The sequence below is a fragment of the Chlamydotis macqueenii genome, chromosome 4, assembly GCF_036417535.1.
Source record: "Chlamydotis macqueenii isolate bChlMac1 chromosome 4, bChlMac1.mat, whole genome shotgun sequence".
Taxonomy (NCBI): Eukaryota; Metazoa; Chordata; class Aves; order Otidiformes; family Otididae; genus Chlamydotis; species Chlamydotis macqueenii.
Window position 1 is genome coordinate 11,100,615 of NC_141559.1, and position 23,363 is coordinate 11,123,977.

Here is a 23,363-nt window from a genome sequence, read left to right on the forward strand (position 1 = left end):
ATGAAGAACACTTATGTGCTTGTAAATGCCAAAAGAATTTAAAGCATGTGAAAAGGACATTTTACACAGACTAATTTCATTATTCTCTTAAATGTTTGACAAGGATTTTACCTAGATTGGAAATATTAATGTATCAGATAATTTCAAAGTAAGATAGCAAAAGATGGAAGGAAAAATCTGGTGTGTGTGTATATATATATATATATTTTAAAGCTTTATAATTGAAAAAAAAATGAGTAATGACCAAAGGTGAAATTCTGGCTCCATATATGTGAATGTTACTGCATCTTCCCTCATACTCTTGATATACAACCTGTTGTTGAATGTATAGTCTATACTGTATATTCCTCAGGAAAAAGAATGAGAAACTCTGAAGTGGAACACATCTGAGCATATTTTTTTTTCCTAAGCTAATGGTCTCCGCATCCAACAATTCTAAGAATTTTTAAATATTCTTTTTAAAATATGATGACTTTAAATAAGCTTGTTGTGTGCATTTCAGCTCCAACTTCAATCTAATGAAACATAAGCATCTACTTAAATTTAGAGACTCTGGATGTGGAAATGCTCCACTTTATATATATATATATATATATATACACACACACACACACACTTCCTTTAAAGAGATAATAAACAGTACCAAAGTACAGTTCCAGTGTTGGAGAAACTCAGCTTGATTAAGTTATTGAGGAAATCTATAATGTAGCACTGTGCTGATACACTTTAAGGATTTTAACCTTAGTAATTTTATAATAAACAGAGTAATGTTGAGCTCCTTTGGTCTTCAACTACAGCTGCTTTGTACAGGGATTTTTCCCATGTAGTGATTTTGGTTCCCTATGGATTTTGTCATTAACCATGACAATTTACTTCATGTCAGCAAGCACTCTAATAAAAGGAACTTTTGGTGCTTTAGTCTTCTGGTTGGTTGAGCTGTTGGGGGTAGAGTCAAAAGAGAAGAAAATTTATACAGAATACTTTGTTAAATTAAAAACTGCTCAGCTGGATGCTTGCTCTGAAGATTTTTGGGAAGTGTATGCACAACAGTAATTTTCCTTTATAGGGGACAACAAGGAAAAGAGTCTACTCTGCTGGCATTAGTGCTGTACTTGAGGCATGTTGTGTGTATCTGTCACCAAGTTGCAATTAATTCTTAATCGTTGTCATCGTCAGTTATTCTGTCTCTTCACACACATTGAAATCTCTTAACAATTGCAAGCTATTTGAAGCCTAGCTCTTTTTGTTCAGTGTGACTCAAAGAGGCTACTGTAATATCATCGGCATCTTATGTTCTCTTTCAAATAAACTGATGCACAAAAGTGCTTTAAAAAAAAACCCCACAACCTACACTACACAGGCATACACACGAAACCCAGGTTAATTATTTCACTGAGTGAGGTTTAACACAATACTGGCGATAGAAATGACAGCTTTGTACACATCCTGGTTAGTTTCAGAAATGCTTTTAATCTTCTCGTTTGTGCTAACCTAGAGAAGAAAGAAGCTTTACGGAACACCATTCCAAAGATGAGGCGTATCTGTCCTTGTTTCACAGCTCTGTAAAGTGTAATCGTACATCTGAAGTGTTTTAAAGAAGAACGTAATGCACCTCAGCATCTGTTCATTAAAATTGTACTTTCCAAGTTTAATTCTATGCTCTCTAATTAGACTAGTTGAGGAAATAGGATGGTAGTCTGACTTTGGCTGAGGCTGTTTAAATTCAGAGCATCTCCACTCACTACGCTGATGTTGTCCTCTGTTTACATCACTGCGGAGGTGCCTGTAGCTTGGCTTTCAGCAGTTTGGCCCAATACGGGTGGGAAGAATGGAATCAAGGCTGCAGTGTTTGAAAGCATCTCCATGAATTTGTCTTCTGCACTTACAGAAAAGCAAAGAAGCACCTGGGAGTAGTGAAATTTAGGGTTTGGTGGTTGTGGTTTTTTTTTTCCTAACATGGACCTTGGATTCAGCAGGGGAATTAGCTGGGGTGTGTGGAGGGGATGCGCTGAGCAGCAGATACTTACCCTGGCACCTCAGTCTCTTTGTCCCCACCCTCTTACAAAGCAGGTGTGGTTTTGCCTTGCACAAAATCGACCTTAAGGTTGGTAGCCACATCTCCACTCTAATATGCATTGTCAGTATGTTTTGCAGGACTTGTGCCATCACTATTATGATTGGCCTCGCGCTGGGTACTCATGGAGAAGTGGAGCTTTAGATGCTCCTGTCTGCTGACACTTACCAAGACTTTGTTATTGTCTTTTTATTGTTATGCACTAAGGACATCTGAAACTTTTTTTTTATGAAAAGCAAGAGACCAGTTCGTGTTTTTATCAGGATAGCCATTGCCTGAGCTAGCAGGGTACGTGCTTGAACTTCAAAGGACTAACTCTGGCTTGATTAGGTGGACTGTAGACCTCATTTTTCACATCTAAGGTGAGCACCACGTGGTTGTTTTTCTTACATGACTCTACTTTCTTTTCTGTTCTTTGTTTTAATTCTATTTCTTTAAATGATCATGCGTACTTTGTAGCTTAGTGGCTAGGACACATTTCTTGGATGGAGTTGGGTGAGCCGTTCTGTGTTCCAGTTAAGTGCTCTAATTTTTACAGATTTTACTTATTTGGACGTAAGAGGAAATGGGCTTTTTTTTTCTCCCCCTTTCTCTTTTTCAGCCAGAAATGGTCTTCTCATCTAAACTGGTTCATATGTTCCTTCAGGCAATCCAATTTTTATGGAAAAAACTTTCATCAGAAAATCTCTGACTTGTGCTCCCTGGAGACCCATATCTACTGAATTTTAGTTACTTTGCTTTTGACGCATTGGCACAAGAAAGACTAATAAGAAGCAGAAGCGAGCCCACCATTCATCTTTCTCTACTACTCTCTGACTTGTAAATGAGCAAAGTTTGGTTATATACTTGCATGCGGTAATTATCCTGTAATGGCTAAAATACTGTAGTTTTTTGAGGTTCTAGCAGTGAACACTTCTGTATTTCGTTTTGACTAGGAGAAACATAAAAAAAATTAAATTTTAAGTTGTAGGAAACATAACTGTAGAATCATCCATAGTTTACTGACAGGTTTTAGAGTAAACAACTTATACTTTTTCTCTAAAAAAAATTCAGTACCATCTTGTGAATTTAAATACACTGTTGCTACTGTGGTTTATTTGTTTATTTTTTTAAGAATGGGAAATTCTGTAAGCAAAACTCACTAGGGGATTTGTTTCATGTGTAGGAGTGGGGAAAGGAGGAAGAGGAGGGTTGGTGGAGCTTTAATAATCCCTTGCTGACAGATTAGGGTCTGGTGGTATAATAACTGCTAGGGAAACTCAAAAGCTGTTTGAGGTGGTTTCCATGGGCAGTCTTGTGGTTGATGACCATATGTTTTGGAGAGGCTTGTTTGTTTATATTTCACTGCTCGTATTTTGTGTAACATTCATTATGTGTCTGAGCTGCAGTTCATCTGTTTTCAGAAAGGCTTCTAGAGTGTACCAGAGGCCTTGGAACAGGCTCTGTGTCAGTGCTTGATCGGTAACCAGTGTAATACTAGTGCAGCGATGAAACTCTGCAGTTTTTCTTTGAGTGGAAAATGACGGAATTGCAAATTGTAAAGCAAAAATAGTTTTTAATTGTTGTATTCAACATTGCTCACCTAGTTCTACCTCTCTGCACAAGATGGCAAAGTAATCTTAAATTTAACTTCATACCAGTCCTCCTTGGTTTTCAAATGTTGTGCACTAACAAAATAACTGGGGAAGTTTGAATTCCCATGCATTTGTATAGAAGCAACGGTTTCTGAGTAATGAAAATCTTGAGTCTCTCAGATAAACTGTAAATACTTGAAGTGTGTGTTAAGGGTGGGAATTCTTTCAGGATGACATTAACAACACTGGCGCAGACTGCAGCACATTTCAAATTAGCTTATTTTTCTTTTTCCCCGAGCTTACAATGCATGCAAAATGCTGATACGGTTCAGAGAGCTGCTCATACAGTGCAGGGGAAGCAGGTTTGGCATTAAGATTGTCCCAGTGTATGAGATGGGGATGGAGATGGCAGGGGGAGCTTTACCCTCTGCTTCCCCAGCCTTGGATGGAAGATAAAAAGACGGGGTTTAAATTGGAATTACAGAGTGAGAGCAACCCGCCCGGTGTGTGGAGAACAGGGTCTGACTCCTTCCTGCTTCTGTACCTTTCAGACTTGTGTGTCCATCTGTGTTGTGCTGCCTTATCACATTGCTCACGTGGAACGTGAGGAGATGGCGGGTGACAGCGGTTCCAGCTCATCTCGGGTGCTGTTCTGCAGCGGGCAGTTAAGGCTGATGGTAAAAACATGCCGCCTGCCTGCCTGAGTGCTGGGACGACTGGGAATCTCTATTAATTAATGCCCACTGTTCTGCATACAAGGCAGTAAGATCCAGCAAACATTAACACAGAAAAAACTCTATGAACACAGCCTTGTAAATTTAGAAACAGTGCAAGTCATTAAAGCATGTGTTTTATGAATAAATCCTATTTGAAACAGTGTGCTATGCAAACGAGCAACATAACCAGATCATGAGCAAGACTGACTTTGTTTCTGCAAAAAGATTTACACGCTTCTAAATGACAGGTTTGAAATGATTGAGGAGAGAGAAAATAAATGAAAAGAAAAATAATTACGTTATAGTGGTGAAAAATAACACAGGAACATGGGAGGAAAGTTTGTCTGCTCCTAAATGTCATTACTTCATCTATCTGGATATTCCTTCTTTCTTTCAATTTTTGATACCTGATACCATGTGATAACTGCTTTAGTGATAGAGCAAGAAATTTAACAACAGTTTATGAGGAAGAACTGAGTCTCCACCTGTTCTTCTGTTTCGTTACTTTCTCAAAAAGCTGATTTTAAGTCCTATACAAGTTGCACCAATTGCTAGTAATAAAAAGTGTTTCTATTGCTTGCCTCAATCTAATGTTTCATCCCACACTCCTCCTACTCTGAATCCTTCTAGCAGTGGACTGATATGAGTGTGAAGAAAACTTTACCATTCCACTCTCTCATTCTATTTCTGTATGTGGATCTGCTGCTTGCTTTCTCGCTCTTTCTTCACTGACATAAGCGTTGAAATATTGCTCAACCCTCCAACCAGCAGATCAATGAATTTTTTTTCTATGCTTTGGCCTACTGGTAGAGTAGTCCAGAGAAATCTGTTTGTTTGTCTCTGTTGATGAGAGGCTTTTGCCCATGTGCTTGTCAATTATGTCATCATCTTTGCATGTTGCCCATGCTACTTCTGACATCTTCCATCCTTCCCAGCCTTTGTGTACCTGGCAGGTAGTTTTCCCAGACCTAATGAGATGAGACTAATGTAATCAATGTGTTTGAGCGACCTTGGTGTCTTGTCTTTTTTTTTGTTTGTTTGTTTTTTGTTTTTTTTTTATTTTGGTTTTTTTTTCCTTCCTTGTTTCTTCGATATATTAAAGCAAAGTCAAGGAACAATAGCTTGTGGTGTTCCTCTGAGTAGATGCATATCATCCTGTAATTACATTGTAATGAACATAATCCTTTTATTAGCAAATGAGATCTATATTTAAAACACTCAAGGCATGCAGGTTTTGAGTGTACTTGTGTACAAACTACTGCTTTGGGAAAAATTTTGCCATGAATCTAGCCATGTATGTACATGTAACTGATCATGAAACACAAATGAAATGTGCCAACACTCACACAAAATGCTCTAGGAATTAATCTGTCCTGTTAATAGTGGTACCATTGAACTAGCTTTTTAAACCATTATCTCAGGAGGAAACGTGTTCTGTATGAAACCTGGAAGATTTAAGAGTTGTAGAGATCACAAAAGAGCAGCTAAACTAGTCTGGTTCACACTAGACATAACCTGCTGGCGTGGATTTATCTACTTTCTTTAGCAGGTACTCAGGAGAGGAGTGGCACCCAGAATACAGATTTCTAAGGTGATTTTCTTTTTAGTCAAGGAAGAGACAGAGGAAACACATGCAAGTCTTACATTTCAGCTACTACTTCACCTCTTCTTTTCATGTTTGACATGTTTCTCAATTACAAAATCACGTAAGAATTTGCCAAAATGTCCTTTATTGTATTTCTGAAGTTCTTAAGTAAAATCCTTTGCCAACAGCAGAAAATATTCTATATCAGTAATGGTTTGGAGAGAATGATCTTTGACAGAAGTTCAGGCTAGATAATCAGTCAAAAATCACTAAAATCACTGTTGCTGCATGGATTTGAGCTATCTGCAAACTTTAGCTCCTCCTCCTCTTTGAAAAAAAAAGGGGGGGGGGGGATTGTGTGTCACCTCACTTGATCATGCCTTGTTCAGGGAATCAGCTGCTGTCACCTAGGACCTTTCATAGAATGGTTAGGGTTGGAAGGGACCTTCAAAGGTCATCTAGTCCAACTCCCTGCAAGGAGCAGGGACATCACCAACTACATCAGGTTGCTCAGAGCCTCATCCAGCCTGGCCTTGAACGTTTCCAGGGATGGGGCATCCACCACCTCTCTGGGCAACCTGTGCCAGTGTTCCATAACTCGCATTGTAAAAAAAAATTTTCCTAATATCCAATCTAAATCTACCCCCCTCTATTTTAAAACTATTACCCCTCATCCTATCACAACAGGCCCTACTGAACAGCCTCTCCCCATCTTTCCTGTAGGCCCCCTTGAGGGTACTGGAAGACTGCTATGAGGTCTCCCCAGAGCCTCCTCTTCTCCAGGCTGAACAGCTCCAGCTCTCAGCCTGGCCTCATAGGAAAGGTGCTCCAGCCCTCTGATCATCTTCGTGGCCCTTCTCTGGACCTTCTCCAACTGGTCCATGTCCTTCTTGTGTTGGGGGCTCCAGAACTGGACACAGTACTCCAGGTGGGGTCTCACCAGGGCAGAGTAGAGGGGGGAGAATCACCTCTCTCGACCTGCTGGCCATGCTCCTGTTGATGCAGCCTAGGATGCGGTTGGCCTTCTGGGCTACAAGAGCACATTGCTGGCTCATGTTAAGCTTCTCATCCACCAGCACTCCCAAGTCCTTCTCCTCAGGGCTGCTCTCAATCCATTCCCCGCCCAGCCTGTATTTGTGCCTGGGATTGCCATGACCCAGGTGCAGGAACTTGCACTTGGCCTGGTTGAACTTCATGAGGTTGGCACGGGCCCACCTCTCCAGCCTGTCAAGGTCCCTCTGGATGGCATCCCTCCCTTCCAGCGTGTCGACGGCACCACACAATTTGGTGTCATCTGCGAACTTGCTGAGGGTGCACTCTATCCCACTGTCCATGTCGCCGACAAAGATGTTGAACAGGGCCGCGCCCAACACAGACCCCTGAGGACGCCGCTTGTGACTGATCTCCACTTGGACATTGACCTGTTGACCACCACTCTGAGTGCGGCCATCCAGCCAACTCCTTATCCACCGAGTGCTCCATTCATCAAACCCATGTCTCTCTAGTTTAGAGAGAAGGACGTTGTGCAGGACAGTGTCAAAAACTTTGCACAAGTCCAGGTAGATGATATCCGTTGCTTGTCCCTTGTCCACTGATGCTGTCACCCTGTCATAGAAGGCCACCAAACGGCACGATCTGCCCTTAGTGAAGCCATGTTGGCTGTCACCAACCACCTCCTTGCTCTCCATGTGCCTTAGCATGGTTTCCGGGAGAATCTGCTCCATGACCTTGCCAGGCACAGAGGTGAGGCTGACCAGCCTGTAGTTACCCGGGTCTTCCTTATTCCCCTTTTTATAAATGGGGGTTATGTTCCTTCTCTTCGAGTCGTCGGGCAGCTCACCAGACAGCCATGACTTCTCAGATACGATGGCCTTTGTTCCCTGGGTGAAGCTTGACATCATCAAATCAGTGCACCTAACAAGAAGAAATCCTCCCAGAACATCTTAACTTTCAACATTACCTGCAAGTATTTAGAATCAAATCTTCACTGCGATTAAACAGATGCCTTCCATTAATGACACAGCAAGTTGTTTGCTGCTCAGGTTAGCAATGGTTGACAGTTGGGGCTGCGTAATCGGGAAGAGTAGGGTTGGTTGAACATCAGAAGTGGAAGATGCTGAAGCAACTTGCTCTTCAAAATGCATCTGTTGCTTTGCATGCCTTTCTTCTTCTTGTGATCCGCTCCTGGTTCCCTGTTGCTTGCTGGTTTTTGATGTATAGCTGAATATATGTTCAAAACCACACAGACAACTCTGTACATACAGAAGTCCAGGATTGTTTATGAAGAATTACCATTTATTGACTAATATACTTAACAAACATTCTGTTGTCAGGCTAAAAAAAACAACCCAGCTTGGCAAATCCACTGTTACTGATGTGAAATCTTTCTCTTCCATTCTATTTCTACAAATATTTAATGTTGATAACTATAAGGTCCTCCTTTGCCATTTATATGCCGTTGGGCTGGCTTTTATTCACTTCATTTATGCTAGTGTTTGTGTATAAAGGAATTAAAGGGGACTAAGAATTCCATTATTTGTGTTTAATCGCAATTACAGATAAAGAACATGCACAATCATAGAATCATAGAACGGTTAGGGTTGGAAGGGACCTTCAAAGGCCATCCAGTCCAACCCCCCTGCAAGGAGCAGGGACATCTCCAACCAGATCAGGTTGCTCAGAGCCTCATCCAGCCTGGCCTTGAACGTTTCCAGGGATTGGGCTTCCACCACCTCTCTGGGCGACCTGTTCCAGTGTTCTATAACTCGCATCGTAAAAAATTTTTTTCCTAATATCCAATCTAAATCTACCTCCCTCTATTTTAAAACCATTACCCCTCGTCCTATTGCAACAGGCCCTACTGAACAGCCTCTCCCCATCTTTCTTGTAGAAAGATGGGGAAATTTTTTTTTTTTTTTTGGTGTTGCAGAACTGGCCAAACTCAAACCTTGTCTTAGTTCAGTCCAACGAGTTTATTTTGTGTTTTATAAGATTCCTTCAGTGTCTTTCACTTTTTTTTTTTTTTTTTTTTTTTTTCCCCAATGCTTAGTCCTAAACAATCTTCTACCATGAGACAAAACTGTTGACATTTCTTTAAGCAATTGCAGACTTTCCCAGTCTGGTTCTGGATGCTGTCAGGGTAATCAGAATTGTATAAATTATACGTACCTTTCAAAGACCTCTGTAACTTGAGCTCTTTGACGAAGCTGTGTGATGCTTGGGGCAGGGAGGGAAACTTATTGGGTACCAGACATTGCACAGGATTTAAATTTCCTTAGTTGTATATTCAGTGATTGCAAGCATATGGCACGTCCTGAAATATTTCATTAGCTCTTCAGAAACAAGAGAATGTATTTTAGAAAAAGGAAAAAAACAAGTATTATAGTAGAAAAGACTATAGTAAGACCCATGTACCAGGAAGCAGAATTACTGAAGTCAAGTATTTTCAGAAAAGAATAGTTACACCCAAAAATCTGTTATTGTAATGAGGCATCCTACACTCTTGTGTTATTTTTAGTGTGTTCTCTTTTATTCAGAAAGTACTGATATACAGTGGAATTTAGTACTTCTTACCTATCTTTTGAGTAAGGCAATAACAGATGGATACCATTTTTAACAAAATAGAGAATACGAGTGGGATCCTTTGTACTAAAACAAATGATAAAAATGACTTTAGCAATGTTCTTTTTAACAATTGCTTCTGCTGTGTTAGGAAATTTAGGTCATGGAGGCCGTAATGCATCATGGAAATATCTGGGAACCAGACACAAATACTTGTAAAGATACATTAGAGACAAACACAGGTGCTTCCAACAACAGCCACATATTACCTCTGCCTTTTTCTTTCTTTTTAAAATGTTTTCTTTTAATTATCTTAATTGATATTCCATAAGCAGTAGAGCAGCTCATGCAATCCACCAAGTTCTTAGAAGATACCCTGTTGTTTCATAAGTGGGAAGAAAGATCTCCAGTAATGGAGATCTGTAGACCTACTTTCATCGCACTTGAGGAGGGTGGGGAGAGAGTTTAAGAAATGGAAGCTGGAAGGAAATGTTGGCTGGTAGGAACAGTAAGAGTCTGTAAATTTTGGAGAACTGAAAGCAGTAGAGAATTAGAGAAAAATATAAATCTCCATCATTCAACAAAAACTCAACCCAACCAAACAAAAAACCACTCTACGAGGAATTCTATAGGTACAGCTTTTTAAGAGGATATCACAAAGGGAATGTTATGTAATGAAGCTTTTAAATGAATTGATGAATGATTGCAGAGAGAAACTATGCTTGGCAGAAGAAAAAGACTGAAAACAGAGTAAGAGAGAAATTTGGCAGCGTCATGAAACTTTTTTGAGCAGGAACAACCTCCTCTGGAAGCTCATGGAGCCCCATAACTGGAGAGCTGCAAGATGATTTGGATAAATATTCATTTGATGTTGCCTGTAAATGTAAATAAACTGCACTGCATCCGTCTTTCAAACTTACTCTTCAATAATGTTATTGAGAAGTTGCCTAGAAACCTGAACATGGTTTTCTTTGCATCATTGTAGGAGAGGAGAGAAAGCCACAATCTCTTCATTAACAGTTCAGTAAAAGGCACTAACTTTATACTAAGACAGAAAATGAAGGCACTTCCTTCACAAAATTTATGCCTGTCATTTTTAAAAGATGCTTTTTGCCTGACTATTCTGACCAACTTCCACAGGGCAACACAAATCTGGTGTCTGCTGAGAAGTGATCCTTTGGGCAGCCCCACTACCCTACTTTTAAGCTGCCGTTTTTAGCACAGCGAAAAAGAACAAACAGCCTCCAAACAAAGCCAGCCTTCTAACTCTTGAGAAATTTTGGTTGTATAATTTGAGTACAAGTGGAGAAAAAAAAAGCACCCTCAGGTATTTGACTGTGGAATGCTTGCTCCCCTGGAAGATACTGTTCTTCTGATCCCTTTGTAAATATAAATGGTTAGAACTAAATAAAGCTGTCAACATTTGAGAACAGGTAGTAGAGCAGTAAAGTTACACAGCTGAAACAAGCTCTGTATACCAGTGTACACATTCATTTTGTAGAGATGCTGATGCTGCTGGTGTTTGTAGTCTCCTGTTGACGCTGTAAATATAAGGAGAAGCAGGAGAAGGTGGGTGATGCAATTGCTTACCATCAATGCCAAAATGGTGAGCAGATAAAAATAAAAAGTGTGTAAAAGTATATACTTCTTGTGCAAGGGAAAGTAAAACCTGAGAACTTCTGCGATGAGGGTGAATTAGAAGGTAAATGGAGGAAACAAATTATTTCCCAACACATTGTTGTTGCAGCTAGAAGTAATAGAGTTGAACGCTTGTAGGAATACAAACATCTTGGATCCCGATTTCTTATGCCTGAGAAGGACTGAATAGCCATTAAGACTGTGATTTCAGGTGGTTTTGATAAGCGTAGGGCAACTGGGGCAGCATTAAGAGACAGCATCAACCATTTTAAAAGGCAGAAACTGGTTTGGTTTTTTTTGGAACACTGTATTCCTGTGACTATCGGATTTTCTTAGGCATCACTGAAAATTAGAGATGCCAATAAGATTCTAATATGAAACAAATGGTGGTTTGTTTTTTTTTTCCTTTACTTTCCTAAGGTGATACTTAGTACAGAAACAAGTAACCTATGCAGATGCTTCACTGAGCTGAACTCTGCCTCTTTTGTTGGTCACGTTTCATGTTTTGCTGATCGGCAGTATGCTCCGTACAGCAGTAGAACATGATGAATGTTGTCTTGGAGAGTCCAAGGCACCAAGACTTAAGGGCAGATGCACGCCACAGAGCAGTCTGTGTCGTCGTACATTGATCATTTTGAGCAAGAACCTTACTTATGCGTTTTGTGATTCCTCTCCATCATTCACGTGTGGTTGCCCTTCCACAAAAGGAGAGCTGGTGCATGCCCAGTATGTGTTCTGATGAGGACCTGAGAAATGGCCAGCCCCCATGCTGGGGCTTGGGAGCCCTCTGCAGTGTAAATGTCTATACCTGTTGGCTATTCAGCATGATCTGAAGGCATAAGAGAAATTCTTTTGATTTTTATGAAACGATACTGCTCTTTCTTCCGCTGCAAACTGCTTCTGGAAGGAAACAAAAGTTTATCAGTATGTATTCTGAATGTAAATTGGATCAGAAGACTATTAAACTAAAGACACTGTTAGTTCTTTAGGTGTATGCGTGAAAGTATGTGGAAAAAAGCAGCAATAGTTGAAACTGTGTACACCAACAAAGGACTAATGGAGGATTTGTATGCTTTCAGAAGGAAAAGAAGTGCTGGAGTGTGATACTTAAATACACTTTTTAAAGTGCACGTTTGAGCTTGCGAGTAAAATGGGAACAGATGGGCCAATTAGATGAAGGCTGTTTATCTATAAACTTAACTATATCCAGATGATAGCAAGCATTAGTTGGATAACAGGGGTGGGTAAAATGGGTGTCAATGCTTACCCTTTGGTTTACATTAGATTATTTCAAGATCCTCTCTTGCAGAAAGCGCTAATAGGAGTGCTAGGATAGGGATGACGGGTATGGGTGAGTGTGGAAGCTGCAGAAAGAACAGACCCCAGACAACCCCAGCAACCCCCCAGACAATAGCTATCAGAATAGCAGGGGCTATTGGCAACTGCGTCAGCTGGTCTGTAAGTGCTGAGCACCGCACGTGCCTCATGTGCCATGTTTCTGGACACCTGGGAGGGAGGCTGCAAGGCAATCCTGATGGATCCTGGGAACGAGAGCCATCTCAATGGGCTCCAACTGGTGACATTGGAGACCCGCAGGTGCTAGCAGTAAGCAGGGCTTGGTGTGCGCATCCTCGGCACAGGGGGGCAGATGGGGACTTGCCTCCTTGTGCTCGAGATTATGTGGGTATGAGCATTGGGGCCAATGAGAGACATGTTTTGTTTTCAAACAGGAAATCCCTTTCCCCTCCTATAAAGTAATTTCACTGGGATTTCCTGCTTTATTACAGATGTTGCAATGTTGTTCTACACTCCCAAACTTAGGGAGATGGAATGCATTGAGTGAACTCTTTCCCCTCCTCCCTTTTTTAATTTTTTTTTTTTAATTTAAACTGCATGATATTTTAAAACTACATCCAGTGAGGAAAACCAAAATATAGATTAATAGAATCACAGAATGGTTAGAGTTAGAAGCGACCTTCAAAGGTCATCTAGTCCAACCCCCCTGCAAGGAGCAGGAACATCTCCAACCAGATCAGGTTGCTCAGAGCCCCATCCAACCTGGCCTTGAATGTTTCCAGGGATGGGGCATCCACCACCTCTCTGGGCAACCTGTTCCAGTGTTCCACCACCCTCATCGTAAAAAGATTTCGTCCTTGTATTTAGCAGTTAAAAGTCTACTGACTTTCACACATTAGCTATCAAAATGTTATATTGAAAACTAATTACCTGATTTTATTTGTGGAATAGCTACATGATTTTGCAAATATTACTGTTTCTCGTAATCTCCAGCTTGAAAAAAAAAAAGAATATTCAGCTTGCAATTTATTCTGAGAAGGTAAGCACCCCTCTGTGCTTCACTTCTTTTTGGATACGCTGTTTGGAATTCTGGCAAATTCTAGCACCAGCAGAGTCAATTAAAAATTACCGCTGGCTTCAAGAATTTGCCTGAGATGTGTTTCTTCTTCTGTTTGTTGGCCAGTCAGATATGTTTATAATTATCCAAGTAGATCTCAGAAAAATCTCTGCACAACTGAACTTAATGATGGATCTCCCTCCCCACCCTGCCTCTTTTCTCTAAAGCTTTATTTTGACATATGGTATTACTTTCTGTATTGGCACTCAGGCTTCTTGCACAAATGGAAGTGAAGACCTAAACCAGTGACCAGTATTTTTAGAAAGATAAGTGAAATGCTCTTTGATTTTCAGCTCTTCAGGTATCTAGCATATGTTGCAGCTTATTTATAAGAAATATTTGAAAAGAAGGCAAATGCTGCTGCTTCTGGGTTGTTTTTTCCCCTTCCCATTTATCCTAGTGAAACTTTTCAGTAACTTTAAAAAAAAAAATCTTAAGCAACTCTTGTTCCTGTCTCTTCTGGCCTTCACTACTCTGGATGAATTAAAAAAAAAAAAAAAAAAAAAAAAGAAAAATACCCCAAATGTCAAGAAGTGCCAACCTCTTTCACTTACAAACACATTTACAAATAGCCCTGCTTTCTCCTAGGATCTTCCAAACCTAGGTAACTGAACAGATTCAGACATGGGCTACTTCAGTATTTGCAGTTTGAGTTATTTGGGGTGTTCAATGCGTGACCAAGTTTTTGAGCTTGTTAAATTCTTACAAAGCATTGAAGGTATCAGGAAATATGGTACTCAGTGCTGGACACAACTTTTGGTTTAGTTTGTAATATTAAACATTCCCAGAAACAATTTCACTATGTAATAAACTTAATGTTATATGCTCAGTTACCTCCATGGGGCTCTGTGATGAAATATTTGATGTAATTGCAACATTAATAGTATTTTTAGGTAAATAATTTTTAAGTTGGCTAATCACTGGCTCAAAGAAGGTGACGATGTGGGGTTTTTTTGTGTCACCTCCCCATGGCAGCCCACCCAACTGAACAGGAAGGTGATTACAAGAGCTCGTCTCCAAAGCCTTTGCTGCAAGCATCTGCCTTAAGACTTCTCAGTATTGTAAAGTGATTGAAAGTACCTAAGTAGACTTCCTCCTGTTTACTTTTTAATCAGTTACCTAAAAGTGTTCTCGTTAAAACCACATAAACAAACTATACTGAAAAGTCGCAGATGAGTTTAAGGTGCAGATCTAAATCTCGATGTGGATTTCGTTAAAACTTCAAGAGTTCTCAGGTAAGGAAAGGGACGTCTCATGGATGAAATACAAAGTTAATCTTTCTCCTTTGACCCCTTGTGATTGATTCAAAGTTACTGTGTCTCTCTCTTAGGTTAAGAGGTTGTGTATTAAACTTGCTGATAACTGATTATTATCCTTGCAAACATGAAGAACTTGTGGAATTTGTTATTCTCTAAGTGGAATCTGTTGAAGCTTTTGCAGGTTCACATTTTGAAGAAAGAATGTGGTCTATGTTAGTGCATAAAAAGATAACACAGCATTTCATAAGACTTCCCAGTTTCTTCAGGTTTTAAATTCTATTATTTTGATATTTTAGCTGTTAGTATTTTCAAACATTTGTTGAAGATTTTGTCAGTAGGCACTGCCACTGTTGTCTTTTTTGCTTTTACATTGTGTATTAAGCATAGCATATTGTAGAAATTTCAGAATGATAAGATCAGTCTGTACTTAATTTCTTTCTTTTGGGTTTCAGAAAATTTATCAAATTTAGTATTTTAGTAAGTGACCATTGTTATCAAAGTTCTGTGGCTTTGCTGAAATGATATTTAGGTCCAGATCTTTCCCAATGCAGTAGCAAAGGGCATCTGCTTAACGGTGATGTTATTCAGTGAGAAGAAAAGTTGACAGCAAAGTTTATATTGAAAAGGCTATGCAGAGAAACAGCAAACTCCAGTTTCTGCTGGTAATTATCCCTGCTAACGAAATGATTACATGCTTTCTGGTGTGTTCGTCTTAGCATTATTATGGGGGAGCCTTTAAGTCCTCCTGACTTGAGCACAAGTTGAAAGCACTCAGCACGAGAGCTGTTTTGGAAGCCTTCCACCAAGCTGTCAGAAAATCTTCATTAAATGTTTATGAAGCTGGATCGTCTTTATAATTTTTTTTTTTAAATATGCCACGCTGAATGTAGATTTGACTTCCACCAAATTTTCTGATGTGCTGTGAATTATAATTAATAGACGCTTTTGGCAAGATACAATTTTGCAGTATACAAAAATGAGAAAATTTCGAGGAGACCAGCACAGATGTGGTAGTATTATGGAATGCAAATATCCATCTCCTGAGTACCATGGACACACCTGAGAGAAATAAGGATGGGGTGGAGAGATGATACTTCTTATCTGTTATCAAGATACATGGATCTTGGAGATGGATTAAAACTCTGAGGTTTTAATCGAGGACCATAGTTTAGGCTTTGACTTCAGACTCTGTTCCCTGCATGTCAGCCATGGGAAAAGTAATTGCAGACGGGGTGTGTGTCCAGTCTGCCCTCTGCATTGCAGTGGTTTCCTACTCAGTGGTGTTAGGCTTGGAACTAAGGAGGAGGATTGTTTCACAGGCATTTTTTTCTAAATTACTGCTTTGTTACCTTCTAAATCTCACACTAAAATTGCCAGCGCAAATATTTTTTTTTTATTTCTTTTAGAGTAATTGGTAAATACCTTTGTTGAGGGGGGTGCATGTATAATTAATCTCTATATATCTGGTGATCTATGTACTGTTATCAATCCTATTTAGAGAATCGAATGTGGGTTTGCCTAGCGTAATGGTATTCTTAACGATAGATCTAAAACCCTTTACTCACACCCTCATGTGTTACAGAAATGTTTTCTTGTATTACTTTTGATGCCAATGTGGCTAAGGCCTGCTTTCCCTGCAGCAGGCGTACAGGAAATGCAAATGGGTATAGGTTGCGTTTGCCTGAGGGTCTGTGCTGCTAGGTGTTCCTGTAGTACACCAAAGGGGATGAAGTCCCGAAAAGGGAATCGAGACTTCAGGTTCAGAAACTACTCCCAGATGAGCTGGAGTAGTCTGAGAAATGGAGCAAATGCAAGTAGATTTACAGATGAGAAAAGAATAGAGAGATGATGATGATAATAATGCACAAAAACTCCATCTTCCTCCCAAAAAGTACTCCCCCCAAACATTCTCCAACCAATCAACCAGAAATGCCCCCAAAACCTGCCTTCATAAAATAACCCTGATAACTCTAGATGCTTACGTTCATAACTGTAAGAGAGATCTCCACAGTTTTGCATGTGCATTTATGTACTTTCAGGTGGAATTTAGAAATGGCCAGGAGAAAACCTGCGTCTCCCACAGGGACCTGAGCTGATGAGACCGTGTTCAAAGTGTGGCCGTTGCAGAATGAAAGGGTTTAAATGTGCATCTCCCAGGGGCGTACCGATAACGGTCAGTCCATTGGGTAAAGAAAGGACTTTCCTTTCTTCCTCTACTACTGAGCAGAAGAGAATGAAAGTATAATGTGGCCTGGTGGAAAGAATGGAAGAGTAAATATGATTATGGCTTCATAGCTGGGATGCTTACAAGGCTAAGTCAGTAGCTCTGGTCCCTCTTATGTGAATTTCTTTTTAACATTTTAACATCAAGCAACCATTGTAATAAAAAAAGACTTTGTTATTCCAAAAAAAGAAAAAGAAGGAAACAGTAGGTTTTTAATGTACTTGCCTCTGGTTGATCTTCAGAGAAAGATTTTTTTTTTTTTTTTTTTTTTTTTTTTTTTTTTTTTTTTTCATCTATATATTGGTTCATTCTGGTGAGATGTCAGTCATATTTTTTCTGTTGCATACAGGAGACTTGATTTTACATATGGCTTACATGTTCTCAGAACAATTATTTGTTTTCCTTCAGGGTGTTTTCAAATAGAATCTCTTATTCTAACTTGTAAGAGTGTATCATGTATTTATGAGAGATACAGTGTTTACCATGCAAATCAAGCAAAGATGCTTTTTTGGTTTTGTTTTTCTTTTTTTTTTTTTTTTCAAACCATATATCTTGGCCTTGATATTATTCTTATCCTCTTCCTTTTACTTTTTTTTGAAATTAAGTGTTGTTACAAAAGGTAGGTAAAAATTTTTTTTTTTTTTTCTTGATTGTGATAAATGTTTAACAGATGCTAAATATATTAAATACAGAGGGAGAGGTAAAAAAACCCATCAGAATAAGAAAGAGGAGACTTGATTTAATTTAAGCTTTTAGAATCTCAAGTGTGTGTGTGCGTGTATATTTATTTATTTATTTATTTATTTTTTCCCTCAAGGCCTTCCAGTTTTTCTCAGTGCTGTGGGAGTATTCTTTTCAAAGCCTGTGATCCGTTTTTAATACCTGTCATAGGTTCTAATTTTTAACTTCTGAATGGTCACGGGCTTAAAAATTTTCAATAGCCAAATTATTAAGTTGAAAATATAAATTTAGGGCAAATTGATTTGAGTTACAGCCTTCATCAATACAATTTCTCTGGCTGCTGTAAGATTATAGATTATAAAATCTGCTGACAAAAAGAGGAAATGAAGAGAAATTGTCAATACAAATTAGGTGGACTTCCCCCTTCCGCTCCTGCTTGTCAGACTTTATTTCTAGAGTCCCCTCACACTCATCACTTCATACAGCAAGAGTTAGCGTAGTATGTAGAGTGGCAGATGACTCTGGGATGGAGGTGCCTGTTTTGCTGTTGCTGTTCCATTTGTAATCCAAAAGCAGCAAAATTGTGCAATTTGGTACCCAAGAGTATGCGAATGGCTAGAAGCTTGGTCCAAAAGCGTGGCTTTCAGCTCACCGTGACAAAAAGTGATTCATCAGGAATCATGTGAATTCAAAGAATTTTCAAAGGTGTTGGGTTCAGTGTGAATCAGCACTGAACAGAGCTCTTGCTTCACCGGGAAAGGGGTACTGTAAAATGATGAACAACTTTTTCGTGCTGGGGGGAGGAGAAAGCTGGTGTTTTGAAAGATAAAGTTCTAAAGAATATAAGATATGTTTGGTTAAAGTAAAAGAAAAAAAAATCCCCTAATAATACATCAGATCATACATCTGAGAAAAGTAATATTTGTGTGATCTATTCCTGCTGCACCTGCGACAGAGTTTTCCTGGCTGTTACTGTTGATGGGAACAGAGGTGTTTCCAGTGGAAGAGTTGGCCAGCTTCTCCTTGCAGTACTGGTAAGGGGTGGGATCTTCACAGGTCAGCTGAACTGGAGAATGTCAGTGGTTAGATCATCAAATTAAAACTGATTGAAGATCAGTGCAGTCCCCCTAGCATAGGCTATTTTTTCCTGTTGTGGCTAAAACAGATTGACTTGTTTGCCATAATGATGTGCAGGTCTGAACTCGGTTTAAAACAGTTGAGGACTACTGGAATACAATTTTGTATAGTGACAGTTATTTTTGGGTGCTATAGCAATTGTATTTTTTGAACTAAATAAGTCTGTGAGAAGAGCATATCTCTTTGTGGTAGAAGAGACTGAGCTGTATTGTCTTTTTAAAAAATGCCCCAAATACAAAGGTACTGTTTGGAGTGTAGGTATATTACTGCCTCTAATAAAAGAGTTGATATTTTTATTATAGTAAGTTTACTTATCTGTGGTAGTAAGGATTTGGGAGGTGAAAAACTATTTTCTTACAAACTTTCTTTTTCTATACTGGTACAAGTATGAAAAATAATTTTTGTTCTATATAGTAGTAAAACTCAAGATTGTAGTCAGCTGCTAAACTTGCATCATGGAAATTATTTTTTTGTTGTAGATGAGAACAAATTTCTGTTGTGTTAGAAGCATGTATTCATTTCAAACTTGTAAATTGTGAGAGTTAAATCTGTAAAAATGACTATGGAAAATAGAAAGACTTTGGTAAAAAGTAGGTAAGTCAAGACAGCATAATCCTGAAACACGTTACTTGTCTGCTGCCTGAGCCTGCGTGCTCGTAAACTCCTGGAGCAGTCCTCTTCCTTTTAAAGTCCCTCTGGGCGTCACGTCTACTTGAGTTATAATCCCCCCAAAAGATGTCTCCATCTAAGCCTCTTAAGGCGCGCTGGGCCTGCAAGGGGCTCTCAGAGTGCACGCATGGCATGCCGGCGAGATCAAACCCAATCCCAACGTGCGGTGGCGGTTTTTGCTTTCTGCTAAAAGGCAGCCGGGTTGAGGAGTGGTTTCCCTTTTGTGCAGTACTGCAGCGGCAAGAGTGCTCATCCAGACGCTGGAGTGGGTACGTAACGCTTCCCTCTGCCTGGAGGGCCTAACCGCCGGCTTAGGAGCTTTTCTGGGGATTTCCTTTTACACTTGCAATTGAAGCTGTGCTTAACTCAACCTTTCCACTAGACAGAGCTCAGAGGTACTTATTCAGGACTCAGGATTACTTTCTAGGAGACCGAGTCAGATACTGAGCTGCTGTATGAGCTTGGTCGTAGGAGATCAAACCCAATTTCTCTGTAGTAACTGAACGATAAGATGTATTCAAATAGGTTGCCAGTGGAACATTTGGTGTGATTGTTTATTTCTCATAGCATGCTTGATACGCTCATTAAAAATAAGAGATCCTTCTGGACAGATCAGTTCTGTACTCCGATTGGCTCCCCTTCCTTACACGAGTTGTAAATAGAAGGCAAATATTTTATAACAGAATGTGTTCATTTTGCTGTTAGCTGGATTGGAGGAAGGTTGTTTTTCTGTTTTCAGGAATTTGTTGGCTCACTCAAAAATAAAGCTGCTGGTAACGTAGCTATAATTTTATTTCAAAATAATAGATTCTAAGCATCTTAAGTGATGGATATATATCCATTTCAAGCCTTTTACAGATAGTACTCGAGCAAGCTTGGCATGAGTACAAAAGCACCAGGAGGACTCAATGAGTAAACCCTTCCACCCAAACTTTCTAAAAGTGCCCAAAGAAACTGGGAGACGTTATCAGTTTTACAGTGTTGCTGCCACTAGAACCTCACAAACAGAAGCTGATGTAACTACTGTCAGTTATCTATGAAATAATGAGTGATGATTTTACACAGCTAAGACTTTTCTGTACATGTGCAAGAAACTAATTAAGGAGAACCACTCATATTGCAAGCGCTGGGAGAGGACAGAAAAACCAGCAGAGCCCTAACAGATCCATCCAAACAATGCTGAACTACATCTAAAACTCAGCTCAGTAGTTAACAACTTCTTTTCTTTACCCTCCCTCTAATAAATGAACACTGTAAACTAGCTAATGGCAGCAACTCTGTACATAAAGTTGTATTTTTGGTACAAAAGTACTGTGGATGCTTGCTTATATGTTTGTAAAATGCTGCAAAGAATGCAATCAAAATGCTAATATAATTCCTCTCTAGTACAGGAAAAAATATCTTCGAGAACATAAAATCAGAAAGGTTAGAGATAAGGAACGTATGTATTCCTGCTTGCTAGTCAGTATATTTTAGCAGATATGTGGGCAGGAAGATAGGGAAAATGATTAGACTTATGGAAGGTGAAAAAAATAAGGGCAAACAGAGACTTATTTTCCCAAAAGTATAAACAAATGACTGTGTCAGTGGCTGTATGATAATAAAAGAACGTTTTGCAAGTGATGTTTTGTACATTTCAAAAATGGGCGAACTGGCATTTTTTGTGGAAACAGAATGCTGAAATAGGTGGGAGATGGTTCCCTGGCTGAGGTGTCTTTGGCACAGAAGCAGAAAATCTGGGCCATTGGAGCGTTTGGCTCAGGGCAGGGTTTTACGGCCAGGCTGCTGTGGTGGTGATTGCGCTGGGGGACCAGCAACGTGCCTGCAGAAGACGGAGGCCGAAGAGCAGAGCTGCTCCCTTGCCCTCTCTCCCTGTCTGCCCGCACACACACTGCACAGATACAGCATGCGGAGAAAACTTTTAGCAGTCTGATACCTTAGAATCCATGTTTAACACGTGCCTTTGCTGAATCAACTAGATTTGACGATGTCTTGTTGGGTGCCGTTATCTCCAATGGGAGAGGTGGGGACTGGAAGTGCACTTGTTCGCTTGCTCTCCTTCTCTGGCTCAATTTTTGTGCTACCGAGAGATTTACATAGCTCAGGGATCCTGGCACATGTGACTAATGACAGTCATACCTGCTTTCACCAAAATCTTTCCGCTTCTGATACCTTATGCCTGTACATAAGCACTCACACATGTATGTATATACATACATACAGCACATGCAGGTTACTTTTCTACTAAATATCTACATTTCAGTGTGAGATTTGAGACTGTTGGTTGTGTCATGGGCCTTGGGATGAAAATCTGTCTTAACGGATAAGATGGAGAACACAGGCTTGAACCAGTCTGTGACCACCTACACTATCTAAAGGTGGACGTGATCCTTGGTGCGAATCTGGCCGATGCCAGCTGGCAGTCTCCCAAATAACACCTTAGGTCGTTTGGTGGGCGTTGGGACTCACGTGCTGTTCCCAGTGAGTGTCTGTCCTGAGGGAAGGGGAGAGGAAGTCTTCTGAATGTAAGTCAGGTTGAGACATTTGGACTCAAGGTGAAGGAGAAGCTTTGTTCTATTAACCAGTGTAGATGTAATGGAAGTGATGGAAAGAGCCAAAGAGGAGAAGAATAGAAAGATCTAGAGAGGAGTTTGGCAGGTTAGTGCAGTGGAGTATACATAAGCAAACCCTAAGAAGGAACAGGACTGGAAACCTAACTGGGTATTTCCAGTAAGCGGCATACAGAACCCCTTTTAGAATAATGCTTTACCTTAGCACATGACTAGCTTGGCTTTACTTTGGAAAAAGGCAGAGATTTTACCTCATCCACTACTTCTGTATCTGCAAGACAAAAAGTAAAGCGACAAACATGCATCCAGATGTAATGTAGAATGGAATTAATAAAGCGATAGTTTTAAATGAAGATCTCAAAGATTTGTAACTCCTCATCTCTAACAAGGTTTTCAGGTCCGTGTTTCCTAAGTCTGGCTTAGTATGAAGCAGTATTGCAAAACAAATCCTGCTATCCTATTTTTTTCCAATACTAACTCCAGAAAAATAATAGACAACATTAAATATAGATTTATGAGTGTTTCTCAGTGTCTTAGTTACAATGCATGCACATATGTATATGATATATTTTAATGGCAGAATACTTTTCATGGGAGGCAGAACACCATCAAATCTCAATTGTTTTTCCACTCCATTTTGTATTCCCTACTGCTTGGCACCCACTCCTGCGTTAGCTTGCCAAAAGAGTAGCTTGACAATTAGGTATGTTAGAACAATTATGCATTTTATAAACTCTGTGAAATAAAGCCCTTCGGTGGTATGATGGATAATCTTTTCTTTCAGAGCTTTTAAAAATTATTTTTTAAACAATCTCCCTATTGTAACTTCATTGGTATGATAGTGCCGTGCACAAGCATTATCAAAGGGGAACAGTATCTCCTGCTTCAAACAATAAACCGTCCTCTCTGTCCTGAAGAGGTTGTTATAGTCGTTCATCACCACAGTATCTGAGGACTTTCCAAGTGTGTCTAACATCTGTCACGGTTTGCTCTCTTATTATTTTCCCAGAGAGAAAGTGTGTGCAGCGAAGTATCTTGGTTTAGATTTTAGAATTGGTCTGTGTCTCCTTGCTGATATTTGTTTGAGAAAACATAGCCAAAGAGGAATCCTCGTGGAGAAGGGTCTTCTCATTTGCTGGGGGAGCTTATCCCATTGATTTGACCCCCAGTGTTACCAAAATTGTATCTATGCCAAAGGATAACCTTTAGCTCTATTGGAGAAAATCATAGTGCTGGAGTACATTAACTGTTTATCACACTCT